This window comes from Cheilinus undulatus, linkage group 10 (genome assembly GCF_018320785.1).
Source record: "Cheilinus undulatus linkage group 10, ASM1832078v1, whole genome shotgun sequence".
Classification (NCBI taxonomy): domain Eukaryota; kingdom Metazoa; phylum Chordata; class Actinopteri; order Labriformes; family Labridae; genus Cheilinus; species Cheilinus undulatus.
In genome coordinates, this window is record NC_054874.1 from 28,895,189 (window position 1) to 28,908,272 (window position 13,084).

Consider the following 13,084-nt stretch of genomic DNA (forward strand, 5'->3'; position numbering starts at 1 on the left):
TTCAGCACCACATTGCTGGACAGCGACACCTTTAATGGGCTTTCGTTTGTAAGGAAACCTTCCTTCTCTTTTGATTCACATCACATCTATACTTATACATTTCCAAGACACAGTGACCGTAAGGCAGTTTTGTTTCCACCTTTATGACCAAATTTTGCTCTATATATCTTTTCGAGCAATATTATCTTTGGACTCTTGACAGCTGGTTTGGTTAATTTCTTTTACACCCTCTACAAATATCACAGCAAATACTATAGCATCCCTGGGTCTTTAATGGCTCTGCCCACCCTCTTCTTATTGGATGACAGAGATGTGTGGCTGGAACCAATGAAAGACAGAACTGTACAAAGAGATCTACTCCTCCCCATACAGCTTCAGCATCATTAACAGATGCACTGCAGGCAGCCGAGTGAGAAGGAGTGATGCTCTTACCGGAATTTATAAAACAAAAATCTTTTCTTTTGCTATGCATCAATTTCGGATGTTTGTTTTGATTGGTGGTTCATGGCAATGGGTGTGTAATTTTCCGCTCTGTGGAAAATAATTTTCAAGGTCCGATGATGACAAAGACAATAGGATACAGAGACTGGAGATGGCAGGCGCTTTGGTGGCTTCATTTCTTTCTCTTGTGGATTACAATAGACGCTCAGACTCGTTACAGCATCCCGGAGGAGCTCAAACAGGGCTCTGTGGTTGGAAATCTAGCCAAAGATCTGGGTCTTGGACTCGCAGACATTTTTGATCGTAAGCTGCGTGTCGCCTCTGAGGCTGGTAAGCAGTATTTCAGTGTGGATGCGGGGAAGGGCGAGCTGGTGGTGAATGACAGGATAGATAGAGAGGCTTTATGTGGACAGAGCGCCAGCTGTGTTGTCCCTGTGCACGTTGTTGTTGAAAATCCTTTACAGTCTCATCGAATTGAGGTGGAAATCAGAGACATAAATGATAACTCGCCTAGTTTTCCTACAAAAGAGCTTTCCTTAAAAATATCAGAATCGGCAGCAGTTGGAACTCGTTTTCCTTGGAGAGTGCAGAAGATGCCGATGTTGGAGCAATTCTTTGAAAGTCATACATGTTCAGCAAAAATGACTGCTTTTCCTTGAAAATGAAAGAGGTTGAGGATGGTAAAACAGTCCCAGAGCTGGTCTTGGAGAAGCCTCTGACCGAGAAAAAATGCTATTCATAGGCTTCTTTTAACAGCATTAGATGGAGGAAATCCTCCAATGTCTGGTACCTCACAGATCACTGTCTATGTGCTTGACGTAAATGATCACTGTCCAGTCGGTGAAAAAAGTATAGACAAAGTTTCGTTATGGGAAAATACTGCGCTAGACACCCTGTAATCAAATTACAGCAACTGATGCTGACGACGGTGCAAATTCAGAAATCAAGTTTTCTTTTGGCTCCTGGACACCGGATTCTATCCTCTCAGTATTTGACATCAATTCATTAACTGGTGAAATACATTTGAAAGGGGACTTAGATTACGAGAAAGCCACGTCCTACAAAATTGAAATAACAGCGAGAGACAATGGACTTCCTGAAATGGAGGGTCACTGTCGTCTGCAGATAGATGTGATAGATGTAAATGATAACACTCCAGAAATAGTTCTCACTTCAACGTGAGTGAAGATGCGCCCAGAGGCACAGTGGTGGCTTTGATCAGCTCGAGACGCTGATTCCGGTAATAACAGTAAAGTAACTCTTGAATTACCAAAGGTTCTCCTTTTACTCTTAAGCCAACATTTTCTAATAATTATGAACTGCTTACCAGCGGTCCTTTAGACAGAGAGAGTTTCTCAGAGTATAACATCGAGATCACAGCCACTGATTCAGGCTCTCCTCCTCTGTCCAGTAAGAAAACTATACCTGTCAGCATCACTGATGTGAATGACAATCCTCCTGTCTTCACTCAGCCCTCCTATAATGTGTATTTGAAAGAGAATGGAGTCCCGGGCTCTATTCTGTACTCGGTGTCAGCATCTGACCTGGATTTTGGGGAGAATGCCAAACTCTCTTACTCTATCCTGGACTCCACAGTGCAGGACGTTTCAGTGTCCTCTTATGTTTACATCAACTCAGATAACGGCAGCATCTACAGCATGCACTCGTTTGACTATGAGAAACTGAAGGTGTTTGAGATTCCGGTCCAGGCCAGGGACCAGGGCTCTCCGTCTCTGAGCAGCAACGCCACAGTCCATGTTTTTATCCTGGACCAGAACGACAATGCCCCCGCTGTGATTTACCCGTCCTCCGCTGCCCTGGGCTCCCTGTCTCATCAGAGGATGCCCCGCTCCGCGAAGGCGGGTCACCTGGTTACCAAGGTGACGGCCGTGGACGCAGACTCGGGCCACAACGCGTGGATCTCCTACAAGGTGTCGGAGGCCACGGACGCGTCTCTGTTCAGTGTCAATCTGTACACAGGGGAGGTGAGGACTAAACGCGCTGTGTCCGAGCAGGACGACTCCTCCCAGAGACTGCTCATAGAGATCAAGGACGACGGGGAGCCGGTCCAGTCGGCCACCGTCACGGTGTCCATCCTGCTGGAGGACGGCCTCCACGAGCCCATCTTGGACCTGCGACAGAAGGCGACCGAGCCGAGCAAGAAAAACGGCAGAATCACCCTTTATCTGATCCTGTCTCTGGCCTCGGTGTCCGTGCTGTCTCTGGTGACGTTTCTGGTCCTGATGGTGAAATGCATGAGGAACAGCAGGAGCAGCGCGAGCTGCTGCACCAGACGCAGCGACTGTGACGATTACAAGAATCCCAACAGAAACCTGCAGATTCAGCTCAACACTGATGGACCCATAAAGTACGTGGAGGTCCTGGGAGGAGACATGTTGTCTCAGAGTCAGTCGTTCAGGTCCTGTATGTCTCCCATGTCAGAGTACAGTGATTTCACTCTGATCAAACCCAGCAGCACCAGTGACTTCAAGGAGGTCATCAGTGTCCTGGATGCGTCTTTGCCCGACAGCACCTGGACCTTTGAGAGCCAGCAGGTGAGCAGTTATAACTTCAGCTTTAGTTTTTTCGCTTTTCTTTGTTCTTGGCCATAAAATTTATCGAATCAGATCACTCCTTTCAAAAATATCCTTTAAATTAGGACTGTTCTGACTGAACTCTAATCCAGTTAATGATGTAACCAGAAGCTGAAATGTTTTGTATTTCTGTTTTTGTTTGCTTCAGCAAAAAGTCTTCTCTACACTACAGTGACTATGCTTTAATCTTCACAAGGCTTTGCCAATGGGTGTGTCTTAATAGAGGCGTCTCGTTGATTAATCTGTTCTTTGCACAAGGTGCTGTATTTTTAGATATTGTAGCTTCACCATAATACAGTTAATCATTCTTACTTTTTCCCTGAATAGTTTATCTTTTGTTCATACTGAATCTAGCGTAACTGCAGTCGTAAAAATTTTGTTCAGAAAAACCACATGCAATGTGCATAAATTTCATGTCATGAAGAGAAATCTTGTTCCCACATTTTACAGCCTTTTGTTTCAAAGGCGCGTGCATTGTTAACAATTGATTTCAAATTGAACATCATCTTTGGTAATTTTGAGAATAGTCGTGATACATTGAAAGCAATTTGTTCAATTCTTTACATTTCAACAGTTTTGATTTCTCCTCTACAATTCACATATTCGTCGTTTTCCTCATGTGTCAAATATAAGCCCAAATGCACTGTGTTGTAGCCAGTGCAGCAGCTATGTGAACAGGAGGATCTTTGTGATTGGATGCAGTGACGAATCTGTGAACCAATAGGGTGCAAGAACTGTACAAAGAGATCTACTCCATCCCCCCATTCGGTCTAAACACAGTGATGCACAGTGCACAGAGCTGAGAGGAGATGCGTTATTACGTTTTTATGAAAAATGTTTTATTTCCATGCATTTTAAGGAATTATTTTCATTTGAGTGTTTCTTTGAATAATGGCGGAACGTGTTGGTTTATGTTGACGGATATCTCAATGTGGAAAATAATATTGTAACGGACCAGGGATGGCAAAGACAATAGGATACAGAGACTGGAGATGGCAGGCGCTTTGGTGGCTTCATTTCTTTCTCTTGTGGATTACAATAGACGCTCAGACTCGTTACAGCATCCCGGAGGAGCTCAAACAAGGCTCTGTGGTTGGAAATCTAGCCAAAGATCTGGGTCTTGGACTCTCAGAGATTTTTGATCGTAAGCTGCGTGTCGCCTCTGAGGCTGGTAAGCAGTATTTCAGTGTGGATGCGGGGAAGGGCGAGCTGGTGGTGAATGACAGGATAGACAGAGAGGCTTTATGTGGACAGAGCGCCAGCTGTGTTCTACCTTTACAAGTAGTTGTTGAAAACCCTTCAGCTACACCGGATAGAGGTGGAAATCAGGACATAAATGACAATTCTCCGGTGTTTTTAACAGAGGAGAAGTCTTTAAAAATAGCAGCGCTTTCCATTAGAAACAGCACAGGATCTGGACGTTGGTAGTAACTCCACGTATACACTTTAAGTAAAGATGACTGCTTTAGTTTAAAGACAAAGGATGCCTGGTAATCGGAAAGTTCCTGAAATAGCTGGTGACTAGAAAATCTCTCGACAGAGAAAAACAAAGTGTCCATGAGTTTTACTGACAGCTTTAGATGGAGGCAGCCCTGTCAAGACTGGAACCACTAAAATTATAATGGTTCTTGACATAAACGATAATGTCCCTGTATTTGAGCAGAACGTTTACAAAGTCTCAGTGCCTGAAAATACAAAGGTTGGTTCATCTATACTTAAACTAGAGCGAACAGACGCACTGATGAAGGTGCAATGGAGAGATTGGAGTATGCCTTTGCAGAGCACACACCAGACTATATTATCTATGTTTGATAGCTGGATTCAGTAACAGGAGAAGTTTGTTTAGTTGGACACTGGATTTTGAAACATGTGCATATTATGAAATTGATATTAGTGCAAAAGACAAAGGCATTCCTGAGGATGGAGGGCACTGTCGTGTTCAGGTTATAGTAATGGACATTAATGATAATGCTCCAGAAATTGTTCTCACTGAACCCAGCCCAGTAAGGAGGATTCACAACGAGGTACAGTGGTGGCTTTGATCAGTGCGCGAGACCTTGACTCTGGTGATAACGGAAAAGTAACATTACAGCTTCCTCAGGGTTCTCCTTTTACTCTCAAGCCAACATTTTCTAATAATTACGCCCTGGTAACCAGCGGTCCTCTAGACAGAGAGAGTTTCTCAGAGTATAACATCGAGATCACAGCCACTGATTCAGGCTCTCCTCCTCTGTCCAGCAAGAAAACTATTCCTGTCAGCATCACTGATGTGAATGACAACCCTCCTGTCTTCACTCAGCCCTCCTATAATGTGTATTTGAAAGAGAATGGAGTCCCGGGCTCTATTCTGTACTCGGTGTCAGCATCTGACCTGGATTTTGGGGAGAATGCCAAAATCTCTTACTCTATCCTGGACTCCAAAGTGCAGGACGTTTCAGTGTCCTCTTATGTTTACATCAACTCAGATAACGGCAGCATCTACAGCATGCACTCGTTTGACTATGAGAAACTGAAGGTGTTTGAGATTCCGGTCCAGGCCAGGGACCAGGGCTCTCCGTCCCTGAGCAGCAACGCCACAGTCCATGTTTTTATCCTGGACCAGAACGACAATGCCCCCGCTGTGATCTACCCGTCCTCCGCTGCCCTGGGCTCCCTGTCTCATCAGAGGATGCCCCGCTCCGCGAAGGCGGGTCACCTGGTTACCAAGGTGACGGCCGTGGACGCAGACTCGGGCCACAACGCGTGGATCTCCTACAAGGTGTCGGAGGCCACGGACGCGTCTCTGTTCAGTGTCAATCTGTACACAGGGGAGGTGAGGACTAAACGCGCTGTGTCCGAGCAGGACGACTCCTCCCAGAGACTGCTCATAGAGATCAAGGACGACGGGGAGCCGGTCCAGTCGGCCACCGTCACGGTGTCCATCCTGCTGGAGGACGGCCTCCACGAGCCCATCTTGGACCTGCGACAGAAGGCGACCGAGCCGAGCAAGAAAAACGGCAGAATCACCCTTTATCTGATCCTGTCTCTGGCCTCGGTGTCCGTGCTGTCTCTGGTGACGTTTCTGGTCCTGATGGTGAAATGCATGAGGAACAGCAGGAGCAGCGCGAGCTGCTGCACGAGACGCAGCGACTGTGACGATTACAAGAACCCCAACAGAAACCTGCAGATTCAGCTCAACACTGATGGACCCATAAAGTACGTGGAGGTCCTGGGAGGAGACATGTTGTCTCAGAGTCAGTCGTTCAGGTCCTGTATGTCTCCCATGTCAGAGTACAGTGATTTCACTCTGATCAAACCCAGCAGCACCAGTGACTTCAAGGAGGTCATCAGTGTCCTGGATGCGTCATTGCCCGACAGCACCTGGACCTTTGAGAGCCAGCAGGTGAGCAGTTAAACGATGTTGATTTCTCTTTAGTCTGATGTTGTTAGATTCTTTCATTGCACTCAGAAATACCTTTCCCGGCCTTTTGTTATCCGTTTCCAACGTAATAAGTTAGAAACATTTGTTTATTTCGATGTTAATACACTCGAGACTTTGCGTCATGTCCGTCGTGCTGGAATGCTTCCTTTACGTTCCCTTGAGGCATCAAAACACACGTCTTTACGTCGTAGGATCTTTTGCTTTAATTTTTCTCTCTCTCTCTTATTGATACAAACACCTTTCATGGTGCTTCTCGTTACATTCTTCGTTCTTATTCACTTTTATTTTTAAGCACACCAAAGATGTAGTGTGTGTTGTTTCAATCGTGACCATCACTTAGAATTTTATTTTTCTTAATTATGTGCCGTATATCTATTTCTTCTGCATTGGAGTACAGTGTGTCTGTTTTTTTTCCTTTAAGAACTTATGCTTGCAACTCTGATTATACATGAATCACCACTTTGCAGTTATAAACGCAGTTTGTTTCAGCACCACATTGCTGGACAGCGACACCTTTAATGGGCTTTCGTTTGTAAGGAAACCTTCCTTCTCTTTTGATTCACATCACATCTATACTTATACATTTCCAAGACACAGTGACCGTAAGGCAGTTTTGTTTCCACCTTTATGACCAAATTTTGCTCTATATATCTTTTCGAGCAATATTATCTTTGGACTCCTTGACAGCTGGTTTGGTTAATTTCTTTTTACACCCTCTACAAATATCACAGCAAATACTATAAAGCATCCCTGGGTCTTTAATGGCTCTGCCCACCCTCTTCTTATTGGATGACAGAGATGTGTGGCTGGAACCAATGAAAGACAGAACTGTACAAAGAGATCTACTCCCTCCCCCATACAGCTTCAGCATCATTAACAGATGCACTGCAGGCAGCCGAGTGAGAAGGAGTGATGCTCTTACCGGAATTTATAAAACAAAAATCTTTTTCTTTTTGCTATGCATCAATTTCGGATGTTTGTTTTTGATTGGTGGTTCATGGCAATGGGTGGTAATTTTCCGCTCTGTGGAAAATAATTTTCAAGGTCCGATGATGACAAAGACAATAGGATACCGAGACTGGAGATGGCAGGCGCTTTGGTGGCTTCATTTCTTTCTCTTGTGGATTACAATAGACGCTCAGACTCGTTACAGCATCCCGGAGGAGCTCAAACAGGGCTCTGTGGTTGGGAATCTAGCCAAAGATCTGGGTCTGGGACTCGCAGAGATTTTTGATCGTAAGCTGCGTGTTGACTCTGAGGCTGGTAAGCAGTATTTCAGTGTGGATGCGGGGAAGGGCGAGCTGGTGGTGAATGACAGGATAGATAGAGAGGCTTTATGTGGACAGAGCGCCAGCTGTGTTCTACCTCTGCAGGTTGTAGTTGAAAACCCTTTAAATTTGCATCGGATTGAGATAGAAATAAAAGATATGAATGACAATTCACCTAGTTTTCCTACAAAAGAGCTTTCCTTAAAAATATCAGAATCGGCAGCAGTTGGAACTCGGTTTCCCTTGGAGAGTGCAGAAGATGCCGATGTGGGCAGCAATTCCGTAAAGTCCTACATGTTAAATAAAAATGACTGCTTTTCCTTGAAAATGAAAGAGGTTGAGGATGGTAAAACAGTCCCAGAGCTGGTCTTGGAGAAGCCTCTCGACCGAGAAAAAAATGCTATTCATAGGCTTCTTTTAACAGCATTAGATGGAGGAAATCCTCCCATGTCTGGTACCTCACAGATCACTGTCTATGTGCTTGACGTAAATGATAACTTTCCAGTCTGTGAAAAAAGTATATACAAAGTTTCGTTATGGGAAAATACTGCGCTAGACACCCCTGTAATCCAAATTACAGCAACTGATGCTGACGACGGTGCAAATTCAGAAATCAAGTTTTCTTTTGGCTCGCGGACACCGGATTCTATCCTCTCAGTATTTGACATCAATTCATTAACTGGTGAAATACATTTGAAAGGGGACTTAGATTACGAGAAAGCCACGTCCTACAAAATTGAAATAACAGCGAGAGACAATGGACTTCCTGAAATGGAGGGTCACTGTCGTCTGCAGATAGATGTGATAGATGTAAACGATAACACTCCAGAAATAGTTCTCACTTCAAAACCCAGTCCCGTGAGTGAAGATGCGCCCAGAGGCACAGTGGTGGCTTTGATCAAAGCTCGAGACGCTGATTCCGGTAATAACAGTAAAGTAACTCTTGAATTACCAAAAGGTTCTCCTTTCACTCTTAAACCGTCATTTTCTAATAATTACGCCCTGGTAACCAGCGGTCCTTTAGACAGAGAGAGTTTCTCAGAGTATAACATCGAGATCACAGCCACTGATTCAGGCTCTCCTCCTCTGTCCAGTAAGAAAACTATACCTGTCAGCATCACTGATGTGAATGACAATCCTCCTGTCTTCACTCAGCCCTCCTATAATGTGTATTTGAAAGAGAATGGAGTCCCGGGCTCTATTCTGTACTCGGTGTCAGCATCTGACCTGGATTTTGGGGAGAATGCCAAACTCTCTTACTCTATCCTGGACTCCACAGTGCAGGACGTTTCAGTGTCCTCTTATGTTTACATCAACTCAGATAACGGCAGCATCTACAGCATGCACTCGTTTGACTATGAGAAACTGAAGGTGTTTGAGATTCCGGTCCAGGCCAGGGACCAGGGCTCTCCGTCTCTGAGCAGCAACGCCACAGTCCATGTTTTTATCCTGGACCAGAACGACAATGCCCCCGCTGTGATTTACCCGTCCTCCGCTGCCCTGGGCTCCTGTCTCATCAGAGGATGCCCGCTCGAAGGCGGGTCACCTGGTTACCAAGGTGACGGCCGTGGACGCAGACTCGGGCCACAACGCGTGGATCTCCTACAAGGTGTCGGAGGCCACGGACGCGTCTCTGTTCAGTGTCAATCTGTACACAGGGGAGGTGAGGACTAAACGCGCTGTGTCCGAGCAGGACGACTCCTCCCAGAGACTGCTCATAGAGATCAAGGACGACGGGGAGCCGGTCCAGTCGGCCACCGTCACGGTGTCCATCCTGCTGGAGGACGGCCTCCACGAGCCCATCTTGGACCTGCGACAGAAGGCGACCGAGCCGAGCAAGAAAAACGGCAGAATCACCCTTTATCTGATCCTGTCTCTGGCCTCGGTGTCCGTGCTGTCTCTGGTGACGTTTCTGGTCCTGATGGTGAAATGCATGAGGAACAGCAGGAGCAGCGCGAGCTGCTGCACCAGACGCAGCGACTGTGACGATTACAAGAATCCCAACAGAAACCTGCAGATTCAGCTCAACACTGATGGACCCATAAAGTACGTGGAGGTCCTGGGAGGAGACATGTTGTCTCAGAGTCAGTCGTTCAGGTCCTGTATGTCTCCCATGTCAGAGTACAGTGATTTCACTCTGATCAAACCCAGCAGCACCAGTGACTTCAAGGAGGTCATCAGTGTCCTGGATGCGTCTTTGCCCGACAGCACCTGGACCTTTGAGAGCCAGCAGGTGAGCAGTTATAACTTCAGCTTTAGTTTTTTCGCTTTTCTTTGTTCTTGGCCATAAAATTTATCGAATCAGATCACTCCTTTCAAAAATATCCTTTAAATTAGGACTGTTCTGACTGAACTCTAATCCAGTTAATGATGTAACCAGAAGCTGAAATGTTTTGTATTTCTGTTTTTGTTTGCTTCAGCAAAAAGTCTTCTCTACACTACAGTGACTATGCTTTAATCTTCACAAGGCTTTGCCAATGGGTGTGTCTTAATAGAGGCGTCTCGTTGATTAATCTGTTCTTTGCACAAGGTGCTGTATTTTTTAGATATTGTAGCTTCACCATAATACAGTTAATCATTCTATACATTTTTCCCCTGAATAGTTTATAGATGGTCCTATACATCGTAACTCTAGCGTAACTGCGCGTAAAAATTTAGGCTTCAGAAAAAAAAATGCAATGTGCATAAATTTCATGTCATGAAAACAATCTTGTCCCACATTTTACAGCCTTTTTGTCTGGCGCGTGCATTGTTAACAATTGATTTCCAAATTGAACATCATCTTTGGTAATTTTGAGAATAGTCGTGATACATTGAAAGCAATCCTTGTTCAATTCTTTACATTTCACCAGTTTTGATTTCTCCTCTACAATTCACATATTCGTCGTTTTCCTCATGTGTCATGCAAGCCCAAATGCACTGTGTTGTGGAGCCAGTGCAGCAGCTATGTGAACAGGGGAGGATCTTTGTGATTGGACTGCAGTGACGAATCTTGTGAACCAATAGGGTGCAAGACTGTACAAAGAGATCTACTCCATCCCCCCATTCGGTCTAAACACAGTGATGCTCACAGTGCACAGAGCTGGAGAGGAGATGCGGTTATTACGTTTTGTTGAAGAATGTTTTATTTCCACATTTTTAAGGAATTATTTTCATTTGAGTGTTTCTTTGAATAATGGCGGAACGTGTTGGTTTATGTTGACGGATATCTCAATGGGAAATTACCTATTGTAACGGACCGGGGAATCTAAAGACAATGGGATACCGAGACTGGAGATGGCAGGCGCTTTGGTGGCTTCATTTCTTTCTCTTGTGGATTACAATAGACGCTCAGACTCGTTACAGCATCCCGGAGGAGCTCAAACAGGGCTCTGTGGTTGGAAATCTAGCCAAAGATCTGGGTCTTGGACTCGCAGACATTTTTGATCGTAAGCTGCGTGTCGCCTCTGAGGCTGGTAAGCAGTATTTCAGTGTGGATGCGGGGAAGGGCGAGCTGGTGGTGAATGACAGAATAGACAGGGAGGCTTTATGTGGACAGAGCGTCAGCTGTGTGCTGCCTTTACAAGTAGTAACGGAAAATCCGCTACAGCTACACCGGATAGAGGTGGAAATTAAGGACATAAACGACAATTCTCCGGTGTTTTTAACAGAGGAGAAGTCTTTAAAAATAGCAGAATCCACTGCCACAGGCATACGCTTTCCATTAGAAATAGCACAGGATCTGGACGTTGGTAGTAACTCCATAAAATCGTATACACTTAGTAAAAATGACTGCTTTAGTTTAAGCATTAAAGACCTGCCTGGTAATCGAAAGCTTCCTGAGCTGGTGCTAGAAAAATCTCTTGACAGAGAAAAACAAAGTGTCCATGAGTTTTTACTGACAGCTTTAGACGGAGGCAGCCCTGTCAAGACTGGAACCACTAAAATTATAATTACGGTTCTTGACATAAACGATAATGTCCCTGTTTTCAAGAGGCCGCTGTATAATGTAACAGTGCCTGAAAATACAAAGGTTGGTTCTTTACTTTTAAGAGTAGAGGCAACAGACGCAGACGAGGGTGTTAATGGAGAGATTAGGTATGCCTTTGCAGAGCACACACCCCAGACTATATTATCTATTTTCCAGCTGGATTCAAGAACAGGGGAAGTTTGTTTAGTTGGACAGTTGGATTATGAAATCAGTGCCCTGCATGAAATCGATATATCGGCTAAAGATAAAGGTATTCCTGAGATGGAAGGGCACTGTCGTGTGCAGGTTATAGTAATGGACATTAATGATAATGCTCCAGAAATTGTTCTCACTTCGAACCCAAGCCCAGTAAGGGAGGATGCACAACGAGGTACAGTAGTGGCTTTAATCAGTGCACGAGACCTTGACTCTGGTGATAACGGAAAAGTAAAGTTACAACTCAAAAAAGACTCTCCTTTCACTCTTAAACCGTCATTTTCTAATAATTACGCCCTGGTAACCAGCGGTCCTCTAGACAGAGAGAGTTTCTCAGAGTATAACATCGAGATCACAGCCACTGATTCAGGCTCTCCTCCTCTGTCCAGTAAGAAAACTATTCCTGTCAGCATCACTGATGTGAATGACAATCCTCCTGTCTTCACTCAGCCCTCCTATAATGTGTATTTGAAAGAGAATGGAGTCCCGGGCTCTATTCTGTACTCGGTGTCAGCATCTGACCTGGATTTTGGGGAGAATGCCAAAATCTCTTACTCTATCCTGGACTCCAAAGTGCAGGACGTTTCAGTGTCCTCTTATGTTTACATCAACTCAGATAACGGCAGCATCTACAGCATGCACTCGTTTGACTATGAGAAACTGAAGGTGTTTGAGATTCCGGTCCAGGCCAGGGACCAGGGCTCTCCGTCCCTGAGCAGCAACGCCACAGTCCATGTTTTTATCCTGGACCAGAACGACAATGCCCCCGCTGTGATCTACCCGTCCTCCGCTGCCCTGGGCTCCCTGTCTCATCAGAGGATGCCCCGCTCCGCGAAGGCGGGTCACCTGGTTACCAAGGTGACGGCCGTGGACGCAGACTCGGGCCACAACGCGTGGATCTCCTACAAGGTGTCGGAGGCCACGGACGCGTCTCTGTTCAGTGTCAATCTGTACACAGGGGAGGTGAGGACTAAACGCGCTGTGTCCGAGCAGGACGACTCCTCCCAGAGACTGCTCATAGAGATCAAGGACGACGGGAGCCGGTCCAGTCGGCCACCGTCACGGTGTCCATCCTGCTGGAGGACGGCCTCCACGAGCCCATCTTGGACCTGCGACAGAAGGCGACCGAGCCGAGCAAGAAAAACGGCAGAATCACCCTTTATCTGATCCTGTCTCTGGCCTCGGTGTCCGTGCT

The 13,084-nt window shown here is 45.7% G+C and overlaps 2 pseudogenes; both read left to right on the plus strand.

The window, feature by feature from the left end:
* The first annotated feature begins 560 nt into the window (after nt 1-560).
* LOC121516295 lies at nt 561-6,390 on the plus strand (annotated as a pseudogene).
* Nucleotides 6,391-7,474: 1,084 nt separating this feature from the next.
* Nucleotides 7,475-12,676, plus strand: LOC121516294 (annotated as a pseudogene).
* Nucleotides 12,677-13,084: the final 408 nt, after the last annotated feature.